Source organism: Pteropus medius, unplaced genomic scaffold, assembly GCF_902729225.1.
Source record: "Pteropus medius unplaced genomic scaffold, Ma_sr-lr_union100, whole genome shotgun sequence".
NCBI classification, from domain to species: domain Eukaryota; kingdom Metazoa; phylum Chordata; class Mammalia; order Chiroptera; family Pteropodidae; genus Pteropus; species Pteropus medius.
The window spans coordinates 184,077-202,445 of NW_024352786.1; the positions used below are offsets into that span (position 1 = coordinate 184,077).

The 18,369-nt window shown below is 38.5% G+C and overlaps 1 non-coding gene across 1 annotated transcript; it reads left to right on the forward strand.

The window, feature by feature from the left end:
- The first annotated feature begins 16,905 nt into the window (after positions 1-16,905).
- Positions 16,906-17,021, forward strand: LOC120591277 (5S ribosomal RNA). Its single transcript, XR_005649873.1, has one exon. It is a non-coding gene; the product is annotated as a 5S ribosomal RNA (ribosomal RNA).
- The last annotated feature ends 1,348 nt before the right edge of the window (positions 17,022-18,369 follow it).

An 18,369-nucleotide genomic window follows, 5' to 3' on the forward strand; every position in this document is an offset into this window, starting at 1 on the left:
GGGAAATAAATGGCAAGATGGGGCTTGAACTTTTGTCTTCTGAATCTAAATCTTTAAACCATTGAGTTTAATATTTAATTATTCTTCCTAACTTCACGAATGTTAGTTAGGTTGCTGTTTTGAACCAGAAGTTGCCCTGTGCATTGTAGGGTGTTTAGGAGCATACCTGGCCACTCCCCATTAAATGCCAGTAGCATGCCCCAAGTTGTGACATGCAAATATGCTTTCGATCATTGCCAATGATTTCCTGAAAGACAAAATTATCCCTGGTTGAAAATCACTGATTTAGTCACTTCACAATCTGGGGCATGTAGAAACCCTGTAAATTCCTAGTGACTGATTGAAAAATAATATGCATTCTGAAGTGTTTTGAATAGAAACTCATCAAAAGATGAAGTTAAATTGCAGTATTAGGTCTAGGACTTTGCCTTTTTAGTGTTTGGAACAGTGTCTGACAAACTGGGAAGATTGTGATGGTGGCTGTATTTGTCCTGATTTGAAGAATAGTTTTATAGGGATCAATTTGGGAAAAGAAGAAGGACACGGTTTCTTTCAAAAGTAGGTATGTGTGCACTTCTGCATCTCCCTCCACACTGAAACAGCGAGTCTTGAGTAGAGGACACTCTCATGTCTATTTCACTTGTTTAGAAATCACAGCCACTGGAGGAGAGCTCATTACAGACTATGAGAAGAAGCCCGGGACTTGAGCACCTGGGGACTGGAGTCTATTTCTATCTCTGCTACTAACCGAGTAGTAAGACCTTTGGCAGGTTACTGCACCTCTCAGGACTCAGCGTCCCCATTCATAAAACGAGGAAGTTGGAATATGTATATTATCTCAGGTAACTGCCAATTTAAACATTTATTTTTGATTCTGTGAGACAGGTCCTCAATTGCCCATTTGAAAACCTTGTTTTACTGACTTCATGTTTCACACTTTCAAAGGTAATAAAGTACATAAACTATTTTTTATAATACTTTCAATGTTGGCTGAGGCAACCCCCCAAAGCAAACACATTAGTATTCTTGCAGTAAAATGTATGGCTGTTCACACTCAGTGAAATAAATAAAGATAATCAACAGCCTTGCATCATTGGTTCAGGTTAGATTTTGTTGCCAAATGAGTTTGTCACATATGCAAATAAACAAAAACTCTCTTGGTTTTCAGACCACTTTAGACTTCAGAATTGTGAATATGCAACTGTGTATGTATACGCAATTCTGATTGTTGATAATTCATTCATAAATCTTGCTATAAGTAAAGTTTGCTAAATAAGCCTAGAGTATATTTTTTAATGCTTTGGGGATAGTTTTATTAAAAATAGAAAAGATCTTTTCTTAATATTTATTTTCTTGATTTCCAAATTTCCAAAAGATAACACAATAAGCAGTCTCTCAGGGCTTGACTTTTATTCTAATATATCATTACTATGTAAAAAAAAATTATCTTAAGTAATATATGTGTATGGAAAAATATGAATATAAAAGCATATAATAAATTTCAGGAAAATAGTAACAATATTAAAACTTATCAGAATAAATATAACACAAAACAATTTAACAATTAAAGTATTATTTTTGTTTTATTTATACTAATTAGGGTCCTGTTGCCCTGTAGTTTGGTAAAATAAAAAGGGGGGGGAAATTCCATAAATATTGTTAATAAGGCAAAGCTACCAGAAAACTCTGCTCATTCCAGGCTAGCACAGGCATCAAGTTCTCGGGTTGGACTTGAGTCCTGCTCCAGCAGGTCTCAGTTTCCCAAATTACTATTAATAGTGCTGCCAACCATAGCACTTTTCTTTACTTCCTCAACACTTTCTGTCACATGTTACTAATAACCCTCAACAGAAACAAAAACAAAAACAAAAACAAAACTATTGAGCTAGTATATTAAAAACTCTTTACCAAATAGAAAATGCACGCTCACTATACTGAAAGGGAAACTAAGGTAGATAGTGAATCAGCAGTTAAACTCATACGCTCTTTCAGTCATGAGCTTAGGACACAATATAACTGTCTTATACTCTCTGTGAGCAGCAAAGTATATTTTAAGCCATAGAGAAATCAAGAGAGAGATGACATTAGGAGAGGGACAGGAGGAGGAAAAGAAAGAAGGAAGGGAGAGTCTGTGAAGTGGTGTTGGGTATGAAAAATTTCCATGAACTATCCAGCAGTTCAATTGTCTCTTTGGTCTCATTCAATATGATGATGATGATGATGATGATGATGATGATGATGAAAATAACAATGTCAGTCACTGTGCTAGGTATTTGGACTACAGTGATCAACAAGACATTTGCAATTTATGGATTAGTGACATAAAGTAATAAATAAGTAAGAAAACTATATAATTTCCAATAATGATAAATGCTGTGAAGGGAAGCAACCATGTAATCAAATAACAAGTAACTTGTGTAGCTCACTTCTGATGAGATTGTCAGTAAAGGTCTTTCTAGGAGGTGAGAGTTAGATTGAAACCTGAAGGAAGAGAATGAGTCAGCCACAGGAGACACTCCCAGTGCCAGAGCCAGAGACAGAAAAGGGCTTGGAAGATTGTTGCAAGAGAAAAAACACGGAAGAGTGACATCATTAGAGAAGAGGCTGGATCCAGGCGGCAGGGCCTGATAAGTCACAGTAAGGAGGCTGTACCTGACAGCAAGGACAATGAGAAGGCCCTGAAGACCTTAAGTAAAAGAGAGATTAGCTGTTTTATATTTAAGAATGAACATGCCAACTGCCTTGTGGAGAATGAATTGCAAAAGGGCATAAGTAAAAGGGAGAGTGCTAGTTAGAAGGCTGATGTGGATGAAGATACTGCAAGAATTTAAGAATGCCCTGATACACTAAGACTAAGGGCTAATTAATGAGAAGATGGGATATTATCTTTTCATGTCTTCTTCAAAGCCTATAATTTTTAGTCTTTAAATGTATCTGTTTATATTTCAACCTACAACTTCTGCATGAATACATATGTTTGTTCCCTAGAGTGGATCCTATTTTTATAATCCCAATATAGACCAGACATCTAAAAATACCATATTGCTAGAGACCTAAGCATTCACACTGACATCAAATGAACAATTCCACTTCAATTTGTCCACATCCTGTAGGATATTAAAGACTTTATAGTTCCTTTCAAACTTTATTTTCCTATACTGAAAATATCTGCCTCATGCAGTCCCCTTGCTTATTATTATCTATTTTAGGTCCTCCTACCACTCTTTTTTTCAAGTTGACCCATGGATTTTCTTGAGCTATAAAATTAGCACTGCATCTGAAAAGCCAAACATGGATACTATGTTTTATTTTGTTTCCTTCAGAGCAAAAATTTGCCTTGTTTTGTTATCTGCATCATGCTTAAACTGATCAGCAATTAGTTTCAACTAAGAACTGTGAAATGAAATGGGACACCAGTGTGTGAGTGCGTGCATGTGTGCGTGTGCATGTGCGTGTGCGTGTGCATGTGTGTGTGTGTGTGTGTGTGTGTCTGTGTGTGTTCTGGCTTTAATTATGCGGTCAGACAGGAGATCCAATTAGTTACATGTTGCTGCATAACAAATTTTCATATCTAGCAACTTATAACAACAATAAATATTTATTATCTCACAATTTCTATAGTTCAAGAGTTCAGGAGCATCCTAGCTGGCTGGTTCTGGCTCTGGATCTTTCATGAAGCTGCAGTCGAGATGTCTGCCAGAGTGGCAGTCATCTGAAAGCCTGAATGGAACTAACGAGTCTGCCTCTAAGGATGGCTCATTCACATGTTTGCAAATTAAAGCTGGCTCTTATCAGGAGGCCTCGTTTTCATGAGGCTACTTTTGTGCCCTCATGACATGGCAGCTAGCTCCACCCCCAGAGCCAAGACTCCAAGAGAAAATGAAGTAGAAGCCATAATATCTTTTATGATAAACCTTATAAGTCAAATTACATCATTTTTGCCACATCCCATTGGTTACACAGGCTAGTTCTATTCAGTGCACACACAGGCATGAATACCAGGAGCTGAGAATCATTGGGGGCCATTGTGGAGGCCGCCTGCCACAGGATGTAAACTGGAATAGGGAAGGGTAGATTGGGAAGGAGCAGGCCATGGAAATAAACACACACCATGTCGGGGAAACCAACTGTTGGTCATCTGAGGAAGTCCCACCGACCAGATATAGTATCTGTAAAGTATAGTAACAAATGCCACTGCTGGAAGATAGAGGGCTGGGCAAAGTTTATAGCAGTCCGGTTCAGGCACCAGAACATGTTGAAGCAGAAGGTATTCTGATTCAGATAGGCACTTAGCTAGCATCTGGAAAAATATTTATTAGCTAATTTATGACTATTTCCGGAACAACTACTGGGTACTGGGCACTAAGGACGCAATGGGAAGATGGACTTCCTGTCATCATAAAGCTGAGAATCCGAGAAGGATTACATGTGAATCAAAAGGTAATGTCACTCTAATGTAATGCATTCTGTGATGGGAGGAGTACAGGATGGTGAAGATTTCATATGAGGAACATTTGACCAAGAACTAAAAGGTCAAGAGAGGCTGGGGGAGGAAGTGACATTGGAACCAAAGATTTAAAAAGAGTTGCTAGGTAATAGAAAGGACAACAGAGAGTATTCTAGACCGAGAGGATAGCACATGGAGTAAGAATAACCCTGGAGCAAGAAAAAACGAGTCCCCCTGTAACAACTGAAAGTGTGTCTTAAGCTAAGCATGCAGCACTGAGGACAGCAAGAAGAGAGGCTGGAGTGACAATCCAGTGGCAGGATTTCAGATGGTGTTAAGAGGCAGGACCACAATCCCTGAGGGGAGGGGAAGCTCAAGGCCCAGCCCCTGGGCACACTGATCCTTGGGGGTTCTCCAGACAGGAACCGTGAGGCTGGAACAGACATCGGGTGGGAGGTTCCATCAATTCAAGTGGTGTCTAAGATGGGAGGTCTCTCGCGATTGTTCATAGTGGTCACCCTCATGAATCTGTTGGGACAGGGAGGACAAGAAGTATACAAGGGAGGGACCCTGAGATGAAGAATGGTACATGAACTGAAAGGATGAGCCTGTGGATGCACACAGGAGTCCTCAGAAAAGTGTCGAGAGAACGACGTAGATGTGGAGATATAGGGCAGACAAGAGTTAAGAGCTACATCGACGTTCCTTTCTGCCAAGCCATGAGCTTCTTGCCAGCAGAAGAGTAGCTCCTGAGAAAGCTGCCCGAGACCAGACAAGATGAGTAAGGGGGAACTAATTTTTCAATGCCAAGTGCTAACCATACCCACTCTACACTGCTGCTTAGGTAGTAGACACAGTGACAAGGCCCTGACCTCTGAGTTGCTACAGGGAAGACAGGGACGATGGCAACTTCCATTTCTGTAATTCTCCGCTATTCTCTCTGTAGGGATATAAGGCAGATTTACACTGTTCCCATTTTTATAAATGAGGAAACTGGAGCCCCAAAAGTTTACATGGCTAATAAAATAAAGAATGTCAGGATTCAAACCCAGGTCTTCAAATGCAGTCTAGTCTCTTTTTTTCCCACCTTACTACACTGTGTTTTTATACAATAAAAGGAGAGGCTACTAAAAATAACATTCTAGCTAAAGGTTTGAGTAGGACTCAAAAAAAAAAAAAAAGAAAGAAGGAAGGAAAATAATATACTAATTATGTACATGAGTAATGGTAAGCTTGTGATATCCAAGTCTAAATGCTGAGGTACCCTCATTTGGGGAATATCTGTATGACACATTTAAGACCTATATATATAAAACCTACACATCTAAAATGACTGAGCTGTACAGATATGCAGAAGTAAACTTTATGCAGTTTATTAAATTAATAGAGTAACATTATATTAGCAGGGTTATTTAATGGTTGTAAGGAGACATTGACAAAAGGTATTTTTATAACCGCTTTTGAGAATATGTAGAACCATAGTTAGTACTATTTATTAGGCACCTACTCTGTACTAGGAATTTTAAAGAGATTATCTCATGTGGCTCTGAAAACAACCAGGAGAGGTAGGAATTGGTTCTCACATTAACAGAAGAGTAACTGAGACTTAGAGTAGTTTGTTCCATGGGGCAGGACTTATAAGTGATGGAGAGTTGCTACTTGAACCCAGGTCTGTCTCACTCCAATCCACGTGCTCTCGTTCCTACACCAGCTGCTGCAAGTTAGTGGAACCAAAGGAATTCTCATTTCTTTCTCTCCTATTTTTGACGTTCCTCTCAAATCTGCTTCTCCTCGTGTTTTCTCTCTGAGACTCCTTTGACAATCATCCCAACCATCCAGGCTTGACGCCTTTATTCTACTCATCACTCCCCCACCCTGCATCCAATCTGTTTGAAAATCCTGGCAATACTAATCTTGTCTTCATTTTCACACCATTCCCCTGTCTTTGCCAGACAGGAACCACCTATTGCAATGCCTCCCTACTTTCAGCTTACTAGGGTGAAATAACCTCCAAAATACCTGGTGATCCCACCTGCAGGTATTCACACCTTTGAGTAATCTCCTTTCCTTCCATGTTGACTGGGCTTGGCAACTCACTTTGAATGAATAGAATAAGGCACAATGAATAAAATACAGCACATGTGATGGGATGTCACTTCTGAGATTAAGTTACAAAAAGCCTCTTGTTTCCATATTGGTTGCCCTTTCTTGTCTCTCACTTGCTGACTCTGATGGAAGCGGCTGCCATGTTATGAGCTGCCTTACAGAAAGGCTCAGGCGGAGAGGAAGTGCAAGAGGCCTCTGACTGATGGTCATGGAGAAACCAAGGTTCCCAGTACAATAGCCCATGAGGAGCTAAATCCTGCTGATAACTATGTCCACATTACTGACCTACAGAAACTGAGATAATAATACTTGATGTTGTAAGATGCTAAATTTGGGGATCATTTATTATGTAGCAATGGATAATTAACATACTTCCTAATGGGTATTCCCAAAGAGAAATAGCATTGTTAATTTTTCTGCTGCAAATTAAACATCTATAAATATACTTCTGATTATGTCATTCCCATAGTCAAAAACCTTCAATGACTCTTCGTTTACCTTTAGAAAATATCTAAGCTTCTCAGCTTGGCCATGATGATATTTTATCACCCAGTCCCAGCATACCAGTGAATGATTAATTAAGGATTATTTCATAGTTGAAGGCAATAATGTGTAATTCTGATATCTATTGAGTTTACTCTTCCTTCAAGGCTAAATAAAATTGCCTCTCACCACCACTACATGTTTTATGGAAAATTCAACACTGTTCTCAAAATTTCTATCAATTCCTGATGGATTTAAGTTCTCACAATCACCTCTGGCTTCATTTTGCTTCTGCTGAATTAATTCAGAGTATGGATTCTCTCTTCATCCCACACATGTTACTGTTCCTTCCACATCATGTCAACCCAGGTGTGGAACTCCATCTTGTCTCTTGACACACACACAGACACACACAGCTACACATATGCATACTTCATATGACTTGTGTGAAGGAGATTTACTAAATTTTGAAGATCTGTCTCACATCTCAAATAAACTGAATGTTGGATATCACTATTAAAATATTTTTGGAAGGTGGAAAGTAAAAATATAAATTAATTTTGGTTTGTATTCGCACAAACATTGGAAAGATAACCTAGAAACTAAAAAAGAAGTTACTTGGGGTAGGAGAGTGATAGGTATAAAGTTAGACTGAGACATTTCATTGTATTCCTCTGTTATTTAAATTTATGAATCATGCAAATTTTTTCAGAAAATTAAAAATTAAATTAAATTTGAAAATCATTTAGACCCCTTAAATGGGAATTTCTCAGTGACTATGCCATCCTGCTAGATTCTGAATTCCCCTCTCCCCTCCCATTTCTCTTCCTTATACAGTCCCTCCAGGGCTGAGTGAGTCCCTTTCTGCTCCGATCTAGATTTTTCTCATTCCTGATTCAATTAAACTCTCTTTGGTCCCTGCTCTCAAATTTAGCTCCCTTCCTAAGTAGGGCAGCAGGGATGTGGCAGAAGAGCTGACTCTATTTGTCACACATTGGTTTTCTTTCCTTCTCTGGCCTCCTGGGTGTAACAGATGCAAAAGAAAGGCTTTACACAATTATAGCTAAGCCAGGAGAACCATCTCCAAAGAGTGTTTGGTTAACCTTCATTAGTTGCTAACTATCTTTTGCAGGTTGTTTCTAAATTAAGTTCTGTAGATTAGTGGCTTTCAGACTTTCCATGTGTGAGGCTGACTGTTCTTGCTCCTGTGTGTAATCCCTAAGGAAGTCATCACGGTGATGATCCATGTGGGGGTGAGAGCTAAACTCAAGACCGGAGAGTTTTCAGAGTAATAGCTTTGTGCATGTGCACGTGTGTGTGCGTGTATGTGCACGCATGTGCTCATATGTGTGAGTGATATTCGGTTAGGAATGTGACATAATAAAATAGAATGCTAGCCAATGAAAATGCAGGTATTTTTCAAACAACAGCCTTTACAAAATGATTTACAAAGAGAAGATAGGTATGTTTGCTGTACTGTAAGGAAATTATGATACTTGGCAACCAGCCATAAAGACCAGGGCGTTAAATTGAAAACCTCCTTCTATGCTTCTCCCAGATTTTACTCTATCTGGAAAGATAAATGTCAGACCTCATGTTCCAGGCAGTTTCTCAGATTCGTAGCAGAATTTTATCCTGCTATGAATCATAGTTATGTTGTTGAGGATGAAGAAGGATATGTAGTTGGATGTTTTGCTGAATTTGTTAAAAGCCATCTCAGTTTTGAGGTCAGCCTTACTAGAAAGCTATCTGAAAATAGATATGTTTTCTAAGTTTTAAAATGTGCCTATTTTTTAACCAAGAAATTGCTCTTTTGGAAATTTAACCTAAAGAAACAAGTAAGGATTTGTTCCAAATCTGTACTTCTAAGAATATTTGTATGAGGTCTATTTGTAACAGTGAGCAGGCAGAAATAACCTAAATGACCAACAGTAAAGGACCAGTTAAATCAATTATGGCCCAGACGTAGGCTTGAGTATTATTGAACTCTTTAGAGTGATGTTTTAGAAAAAGTATCTATTGAAATAAAAAGATGTTCACTACATGTTTACCTTAAAAATAACATGTAAGTTACATCTCCATTAAAAAAAATTAAGCGGTTAAAATGCGTTGAATGCTTATTATGTTCTGGCTTTCTACGTATCTTCATATTTAATTCTAAAACAGTCCTATGAAGTAAATATTACTATTACTTTCATTTTACAAATGATGAATGTTCTCAAGATCATATGAATAGTAAATGTCAGTCACACACACACAACACACACACACATATATCTATCTATATATATATAGAGAGAGAGAGAGAGAGAGAGAAAATGAATGAGATAGATAAGGGAATTACATTGAAAAGAATCTGCTTTCAAAAGCTGTTATCTCTGATTGTATGGTATTGTGAGTATTGTTGTTTTCTTCTTTTTTAGATAGGTAGATAGATAGATAGATAGATAGATAGATAGATAGATAGATATGATAGATAGGGTGTGTGTGTGTGTGTGTGTGTTTTCTATAATGAGCCTGAGTTGGTTTCATAATGAGAATTGCTTAGTTTCTCAAATGTCTTTTCTTCTTGATCCTTTTCAAGAGGCCTCTATAAATGGGCGAGAGCTCTGGGTCCACAACCTCACGGTTAGGGGGATGGTGGGGAAGACATGAATCCATGAGGAGTTCTCTAGATCTTGTCAAACTCTAATGCAGAGTGGCTGGTCTCAGATGCCTCTTGGACTGGCGAATACTGAGGTGCAGTGAGTATTGTCTGACTTTTTAGATAAAGTGTTTCACTGCTAATGACTTCATGGCTCCCCATCCTCAGAGGCTCCCTCTCCCCAACTCCAGACTCTGCACACCAATGTGCAGAGAACAGATAACATGAGATCTACCCACTTAGAAAATTTTAAAGTGTACAATACAGTATTGTTCACCATAAACACAATGTTGTATAGCAGATTTCTAGAACTTATTCATCTTGCATAACTGAAACTTTATACCCATTGAGCAGGAATGCCCTATTTCCCCCTCTCCCTAAGTCATGGCAATCACTGTTCTGCTTTCTGCTTCTATGAGTTTGACTCTATCAGATAAAAAAAAGTATTATCCCTTAAAGTCGTTCCTGCTGGTACCTCTCCACCATCTCTCTGAAGTTTATTGGAAGTGCTCCCCATTAAAACCAAGTCCGGTTTTTCCTTAGAGCCTTCCATCCTTTCTCCAGCACACTCAGGCAAGTAGGATTCCTCTGTGTGGTTCTTCCATCATCACCATCTGAAGTTCTTCTTCCACCACATTAGAAGGAGGAAGGCTTTCCTCCCTTATTCGTCCCATCAGATCAGGACTTTCCTTAAATCAGTCTTTAAGAACAAGCACACCAAGCCTGGTCCTTGATAAACAAAGGTGAGGATGAAGGAATTTATAATTTTATCTCTCCAAAATGCCTAGCTTTCAAAACTATCATTACAAATCACAATTTGCAGAAGAGGAATATTAACTCTTTATATATCTTGACATTCTTGCAGCAATTTGAATTTTTCCCTAGTGAATCAGTCAGAGGTATCAAATGGACTCCTTTGGAAGACATAGGTGAAGTTAATGCAAGAAAATTAAAAACATAATATTTATTTTTCCCTAGTAAATTGCTATAGAAAAGATTAAAATTTCACATAAAGATTGTGTAATTAGGGGACAGGACAAATTATAAGGGCTTTCAGAGTTATGAAAAAGATCTAAATTAGTAAAGTCTGGAGAAAAATTATAAAATATTTTGTCTTCCTATGAATCTCTGGGAAAAATATTCTGAGAACATTTTTTGAGAAAACTAGGTAGCGATGTACTCTGAATATGAGTTGGAACAGAAAGGCAAGTTTTGAAACGGCCCCATAAAAGTACTAGTGAAACATGTAGGATACTTTGAGAGAAAAGTCAATGAAGCCAACTCAGGAGTAAAAGAAACTGATACAGATGACAGTGGAGAGCTACATGCAACCACTTGCAACAAAAGTTGTCCAATAGAAGGAGCCTGAGCTTTGAGGTCAAACAGAACACAAATTAAATGCAGCATTGCTACTAACTGACTACATGTCAACTGGAAGCGATAAAACATTTCTCTCACTATTAATTTCTTCATCTAAAAGATGGAGATGATAATATCTACTCAATTAGTTATATGAAGAATAAAAATTGGATAATGAGTATAAATAACATATGTAAATTCCTCGCAGTAGTGTGTGGCATATACTAGATATTTAGTAAACAATGGCTAAACAACACACACCATCCTCATCTTCATCATCATTTGAAAAGGTAGAGAGTATATAAAAACAATTAGATAAGAAATCGTGGCCCAGGCCTAGAGGAAACCATTAGAGATCCTCACAAGAATGATGGGTGACAGCCACAAAAGAAAATGGGGATACATCAGACACTTAAGGAACTCTGCGTGAAGGCAAAAGGAAATGGGGAGTTTATATGGGTTCCTTATGGATATAGAAACAGGTATGGTAGTAAAATCAGACTCCATGCAACTGAGTTAAGAAAGGTCATCTTGTTTTCTCTGATGAGACACACAACTCTGAAATAAGAGGGAAAGGGTAAAAGAAGAAGAGAAAAACAGCATTCACTATATGTAGATTTTACCCTGATCATGATAAGAGCTTCAAAATCCTGTACACATCCTCCATGCACATAGCTTCAATAATCAAGGTATAAAGCCCTTTCTGAGCACAGGATATGTTGCAACCAGGGTGTTCTCATGTAACTTCTGCACATGGCCTCCTTCACCCCTCTTTGTCTTCATTCTCCCTTTTCATGGGCAAGGATGTTTTAACTACAGCATGCCCCCTTATCCATGGCTTCTCTTTCTATGGTTTCAGTTACACGCAGTCAGCCAAGTTTGAAAATATTAAATGAAAAAATCCAGAAATAAGCAATTCATGAGTTCTAAATTGTGCTCCATTCTGAGTAGCATAATGAAATCTCATGCCATCCCTCTCTGTCCTGCCTAGGATACGAATCACCCCTTTGTCCAGCGTGTCCACACTGCATACACTCCCCACCAGTTAGTCACTAGCAGCCATCTCGGTTACCAAATCAACTGTCATGGTATCACAGTGCTTGTGTTCAAATAGCCCTTAATTTACTTAACGATGGCCCCAAAGCACAAGTGTAGTAAGGCTGACAGTTCGGATATGCCAAAGAGAAGCCAGAAAGTGTTCCCTTTAAGTGAAAAGTTGAATATAGTACAATAAGATATTTTGAGAGAGAGAGACCACATTCAAATACTTTTATTACAGTATATTGTTATAATTGCTCTACTTTATTATTAGTTATTGCTGTTAATCTCTTACTGTGCCTAAAGTAGAAATTAAACTTTATCATAGGTATGTATGTATAGATAAAACAGTACATATAAAATTCAATACTATTCAAGCTTTCAGGCATCCACTGGGAGTGTGGGAACATATCCTCAAGGATAAGGAGAGGTCACTGTATCAAAAAAAAAAATCCCTTTACTAATTGTTGTGCCTGGTGCCGTGTTGGAGACAAGGCTCCTGATACATATGAGTGAGCAAGATTGTTTAAGGCTTGGGATTGGCATTTCAAGGAAAAGAAAGGTGCCACAAAGAGGCTTTTTCTGTGAAAACCCTCCACTGGGCACAGTATCTAGGAGAGGTGCTCATTATGTGCCCCTGCTTAAGCTTGCTATTTCTTGTTGTTTCACTAAAGTTCCTTAAATCTGTGGAGTTGTCGCCTGGTTCTAGCCTAGAATGTGGCAGGCTCTAGCCCCCAAGATAAATGTGCTGATGAATCCTGCCTTCCTCTTTGGTCTCTCTTCCATATGAGCCCTACACAACTAGGTGACCGATGAACAGATGTTGTCTGCAGAGAGGCTTGTTATCTACATCTCCTCCAGGCAGGATTGTTGTGTTTGGAAACATTCTTTCTCGGCATTAAAAAGTTTGCTTGCCTCCCCCACACCCAAAGCCCTAAAATGCGTCTGTTCCCACACCCTATATAGTTTCACAGCTGGGTTGCTATAATTATGATTGTGAATTATTTTTACCTAAAGTAATATTACTATTTGTCTGCGATGTTCTCAGTATGTTATTTTAGGAGAAGAAGGCTGACGCACATCATCTTCATCTATGCAGATCTCTATGTAAAGAGGAGATTCAAGAAAATGCAATTTTGCACATTCAGAGAACTTAAAAATGAAAGTTTGTGTTATTTATATTATAAAAATGATTTTTTTCTCCCACAATACAACTCCAAAAATTCTTTATTTGAATCCTTACCTGTGATATAAATATTGTGGATAAAAATACTAGCTTTTGACTTATCTATACTTCAATTCTCAAAGCTAATCGTTCATTTAATTGACACTTCATGCTTCAAATTGCTTCTGTTAGCAGATGAAAACACTAGCCGCTCAAATCCCGCAAAGACTTCTAAACCTCAAACACAACTATGAAATGCAGTTAGTTTCATTGATTAGTGATTGTTAATTGCTAAGAAACCACTAGTTTTGTTCCATTCCATTCAGTTCAGTTCAACAAAGGAACTGCATCGGGCCAGACAGAGGGGAGACAAAGATGCCCTCACAATGGGGACTGCAGCACAAATGGGTCACTTGGTAATTTCAACCTGCTGACCTTGGTGGTGGTTGCTATGGAAACAGAGAGGAAACATTTTACCAGTTGGCAGTTTGGAGACGATTTGGAGGAACTGTCCCCGAGAAGATGTGAAAGATGTAGAAATTGATCAGTCCAGTGAGGGAATGACAGTTGAGCAGACCAGAGATGTTTTAGGCCAACCAGACAACACTACTGTATTCAACCATTTGGACCTACAGACAAATGGTTTTACCTAATCAGTGGGAGTCAATTACAGACAACTTTATATTAATTCCAAATTGAAGAACCTGTACTTTACCTTGCATGGGGTGAGAAACTAATAAAGAATTTTAAGGAGGTAAGTTTCTAACTCAGATCTGTATTACAGATAAACCATTCTCCCAGGTGAGAGAGGTGGCTAAGGCCTGCATATCCCTCATCTCTGGTTTCTCTCTCTAATTTTCCTCATCTAAGAGCCCAGATGAGAGCTAGTGGAGGCCTAAGCTAGGACTGAAGAACTAAAGCAGAAGAGGGAACGGTTAGAACTTGTAATCACAAGATAAAACCTGTCTGACTCTATGACTGATGTTCAGTGGAGAGGAGTGAAAAGAAAGGCTCAGGTTTCTGGTTTGTGTCACTAGAGGGAATTTGGAGCCATTAACTCAAATGAAAAAAGAAATGAGAAGCAGGTTTGGGGATAAAAATGAGTTACATTTTGGATGTATTGATTGTGAGGTATCTATGGAACATTCCAACAAAGATACTTATCCAAAAGGAGATTGAATATAAGAGTCTCATCCAGAGAGGATTCTGAACTGGAAACAAAGATCTGAAAATCATCAGATCATCAGGGAGGGGGGGAGGGGAGAGAGGGAGAGGGGCTGGTGGTCCAGCGCATGAGAGTGGTCGGCATTACTTAGATGCATACAATTTTCAAGGGGACTTTAGAGATCCAGTGTTTTCTTTACACGCTTTATAACTAAAGAAACTTTAAAAATAATTTGGAAGTCCATAACATAAAAAGAGTCGCTCTGTTTAAAATGGTGACAAGAGCCACAGAACTCATCCTGCTCAGGTTCCCTGCTCCTTTTTCTTCCCTTAAGGCAACAGTAGACATCTCGGGAGCCGCTGGGAAATGAGTGGTTCTGTACCAGGGGTCAGAAAACTACATCCCTTGGGCCAAATCTGGCCCGCTGCCTGTTTTTGTAAATAAAGTTATATCTGCAAACAGCTACACACGTCCATTTTCCTATTGTCTGTGTTCATGCTTGAGTTGAGTGGTGGCAGGTAATTTGTAGACCACAGAGCCTAAAATATTTATTCTCTGGCCCTTTACAGAAAGAGTTTGCCAACTCCTGATCTAGACTAACCTTGTATTTCACCAATGAGAAAGCTGAGGTCTAGAGAATTTAAATAACATCTGAGAAACTACTCATGCTAGAACACAAGTCTTGGCATACGGCTCTCACTGTCCTTCTGAAAAGGAGAATTAGCAATCAGTTTGCCAAAGAACGAACTGGCTACATGGCCTACCACAATATTTCTCAAAGGAACAGTGAACTAATAGCTCTGAACTTCCTTTCACTGTTCAACAAAATATAGTTTTTAGTATTTCGTTGTTACTATTATCTCTGAAATAAACTCTCTTTTTCCTATATTACTAATTAATTCTTCCCTAATTGAAAGACCAATTTTATGTTAAAATGTGAAGTGCTGTATATCCTCTCTCCTACAGCAAATAACATGGATTGAAAAATCAGTTCGAGGTAGAGTCACCTTGATGGTTCACAGAGGTGTCACATCTGTTGTTCCAGGTCACACTGTAGGCACTCTCATTACACCACCTCTACATGCCTGCACCTGATCCCGCCCTCGCTCTCACCCCTTCCCTCATCTGGCCCCCTTCATACATTGCTCCTATTAGTAGACACCATGTAAGAACTGGGGCCAGAAACAAGCTAGAGAAGACGACTACAGAGCCTGCATAGCTAAAGAGCTAAACGTGAGGACTGAGGGGCAGGGAAGGACACACAGGGACCTGCCATTCCAACAGGTGCAGGCGTGGCAGTCTGGCCGCTGTGTCTCCCCCTCCCTTCAATCCAACTTTTCCACATTTGGGCAGAGAGAAGAAACACAAGGCAAGAGGCACACACTGCAGAGTTCTAAATGTGGTTCAGGCAGTACCAACTGGGAAGAGAGAAATTTCCGTAGTTCTCCAGAAGAATTTTAATGTAGTAAATTAGAGATCTGGACTTGAGGAGACATGAATTCGGGACTGGTCCATCTGCCAATAAAACAATATTAAAAAACACAGTTTATTTTCTTCAATCCATATCATTTTTTTCTAGAGCAATAAAGTAAATAAAGAAATATGAATAATAAACACTTATTTGTCACGTTTCTTTTAAGGATGGCAAGAGGGTTTGTGCTCAGTTACAAATGAAAAGGAAAAGGTTATTTTTATAGACAAATAAGAGCTAAACATTTAAAAATGTCAGAATAAAATTCCCATCATGTTTAGTTAAGACTTTTTATAGATCACATGAAGTAGGGAAGAGAAATGTGAGGGAGGAGCATAGAATAAAGAAGATCTTTATAAGAAAATGGGACATTTAATCTTTTTTTATAAATGTACCAACCCACTTAACATATCCATTTCCACCGCTTTTGTATATCATTAGTTCTATTTCATATCATTGGCCATTTTGATTTCAAGTATAATAAAGAAAAACATATGTAAGGTTAAATTAAAATCTTGAGGGTGGACATTTTAGTATCGTGCACTGACTTATCAAGTATTTGTATAGTTCTTACTATGTGCCAGGAACTGTTTTAAGAGCATGATAAATATTAACTCTTTCTTTAGTAGTTATGACGTATATCTGAGAAAGAACTCAACACTAAAGTATAAAAGTTGGTACAGGTGGAAAAAAAAGGAAAATATTATTGGAAGCAAGATTTAAGGGGGAAAATGCAAGCAATATGCATGACGGCTGGTCCTTTCTTTTACTCTATTTTTCTTTTGCAGAGCTGCCCCTTTCCTGAACATTTCATTGCTTTACCTAGAGTATTTCTGTGGGGGGAAAAAAAATTCCATGCCTAAAGGCTCAGCTGGCAAGGGTACTTCATCTCCCCCAAGGAAATGTACCTATTGCTAATTGAAAAAATAAAAATAAAAAAAGACGTGGTTCCATAGTGTAGTGATTAGCACGTCTGCTTTACATGAAGAAGGTCCTGGGTTCACTCCCCATGGAGCCACGGTCCATGGTCTACAGCCATGCCACCCTGAACACACCTGATATCTGATCTCAGAAGCTAAGCAGGGTTGGGCCTGGTTAGTACTTGGATGGAAGACCACCTGGGAAGACCAGGTGCTGTAGGCATAAATAATAAAAAAAAAAAAGAAAGAAAAAAGGTTGATTTTCCTTATTGCTAGGATTTAAAAAAAATAATAATGGCTAACATTTACATAATGCTTTTTAAGTTATTTTATGTGCTTTTACATATTTAAATAGGTATTTAAATGTGTAATTGTCATACCCAAAATTTTATTTAATAACAATATTTGTATTTTCCAAATACCAAGAACTTTCCATACCTGTGTGATAGCCATTTCCCAGAACTGTAGTATCGAGTTTTATTACTTTCTTTTCATCTATTAGAATCTTCTCTTTTCAAGAACATGTCCTATCCTTCCAGTTGGCTCTTCTGGGTCTTTCACGTGTCGCTAACACACATTTCAGTTAGATCCATAACTTCATCTGCGCGAATGTGACTGTGTTTCCTTTCTTCCTTCAATTTGCCCACAACTAACCAACTTTTATTCAAAGAATTCAGAGATCTAGCATTTTTGTCTTTCTTCCAGCCTCCCGTGTCTTTTGATCAGAAGTGTGCTATTGGCCCTGAATGCTTCATTGCTTGTAGCCAGCAGTGGTCTATGTGAGGTTTTCATGTGTTACTACTGTCTGAGCCCATCTATTCCCTGAGCTCATGCCTCATTCTCAGATCCACTTCTTTCTAAAGCTCTTCTTTATATTATATAAAACAGGTGTATGGATCGCCTTTCATCCATTCATCTGACAAACACTGTGTTTACTGAGCTTCTAGTATGTGTGAGGCACAGGTGTATCCAATGATGAACTAAACAGACAATATCCCAGTTCTCGTGGAGCAACAAAGAAGTAGACAAACATTCTTTCAATTGTGCTAAGTACCAGAAAGGAAATATTCAAGGTCACTGAGGGGAATAAAAAAGTGGTCGAGAAAGGCTCCTTTAGTCAAGCGTCATTGTAGCTGAGATTCTAAAGATTTTTATGATACATTTCCCTGATTTTCTCTTTGGCAACCTTTACCCTCATCCTTCAGCCATTTCTGAGCATCCTTTTACAGAGCTGCCTTTCTCTGTTAGCAAAACTCCTAGGTTAACACACCCTTCCCCTCACCTTTACTTAGAACTGGAAAGACTTGCTTTCTTTGTTGCCATCTCTTGCCTTAGAAATAGAAGAGCTCTTTCTCCTGGTGGCCTGTACACAGGGACATGAGCCACTAACTGAAGAAAAAGGAAACTGAGGCACAGACAGATTAGTAACTCACCTAAGATTACACAGCTAGTAAGAGATGGAACTAAAATTCATACTCCAAAATCCATCATCTTAAGTATTTTGTTATGTTGCTACTCATATTTTTATAGTTCTAATATTTTTCTTAATTATGATAATTTTTTTCATCTCT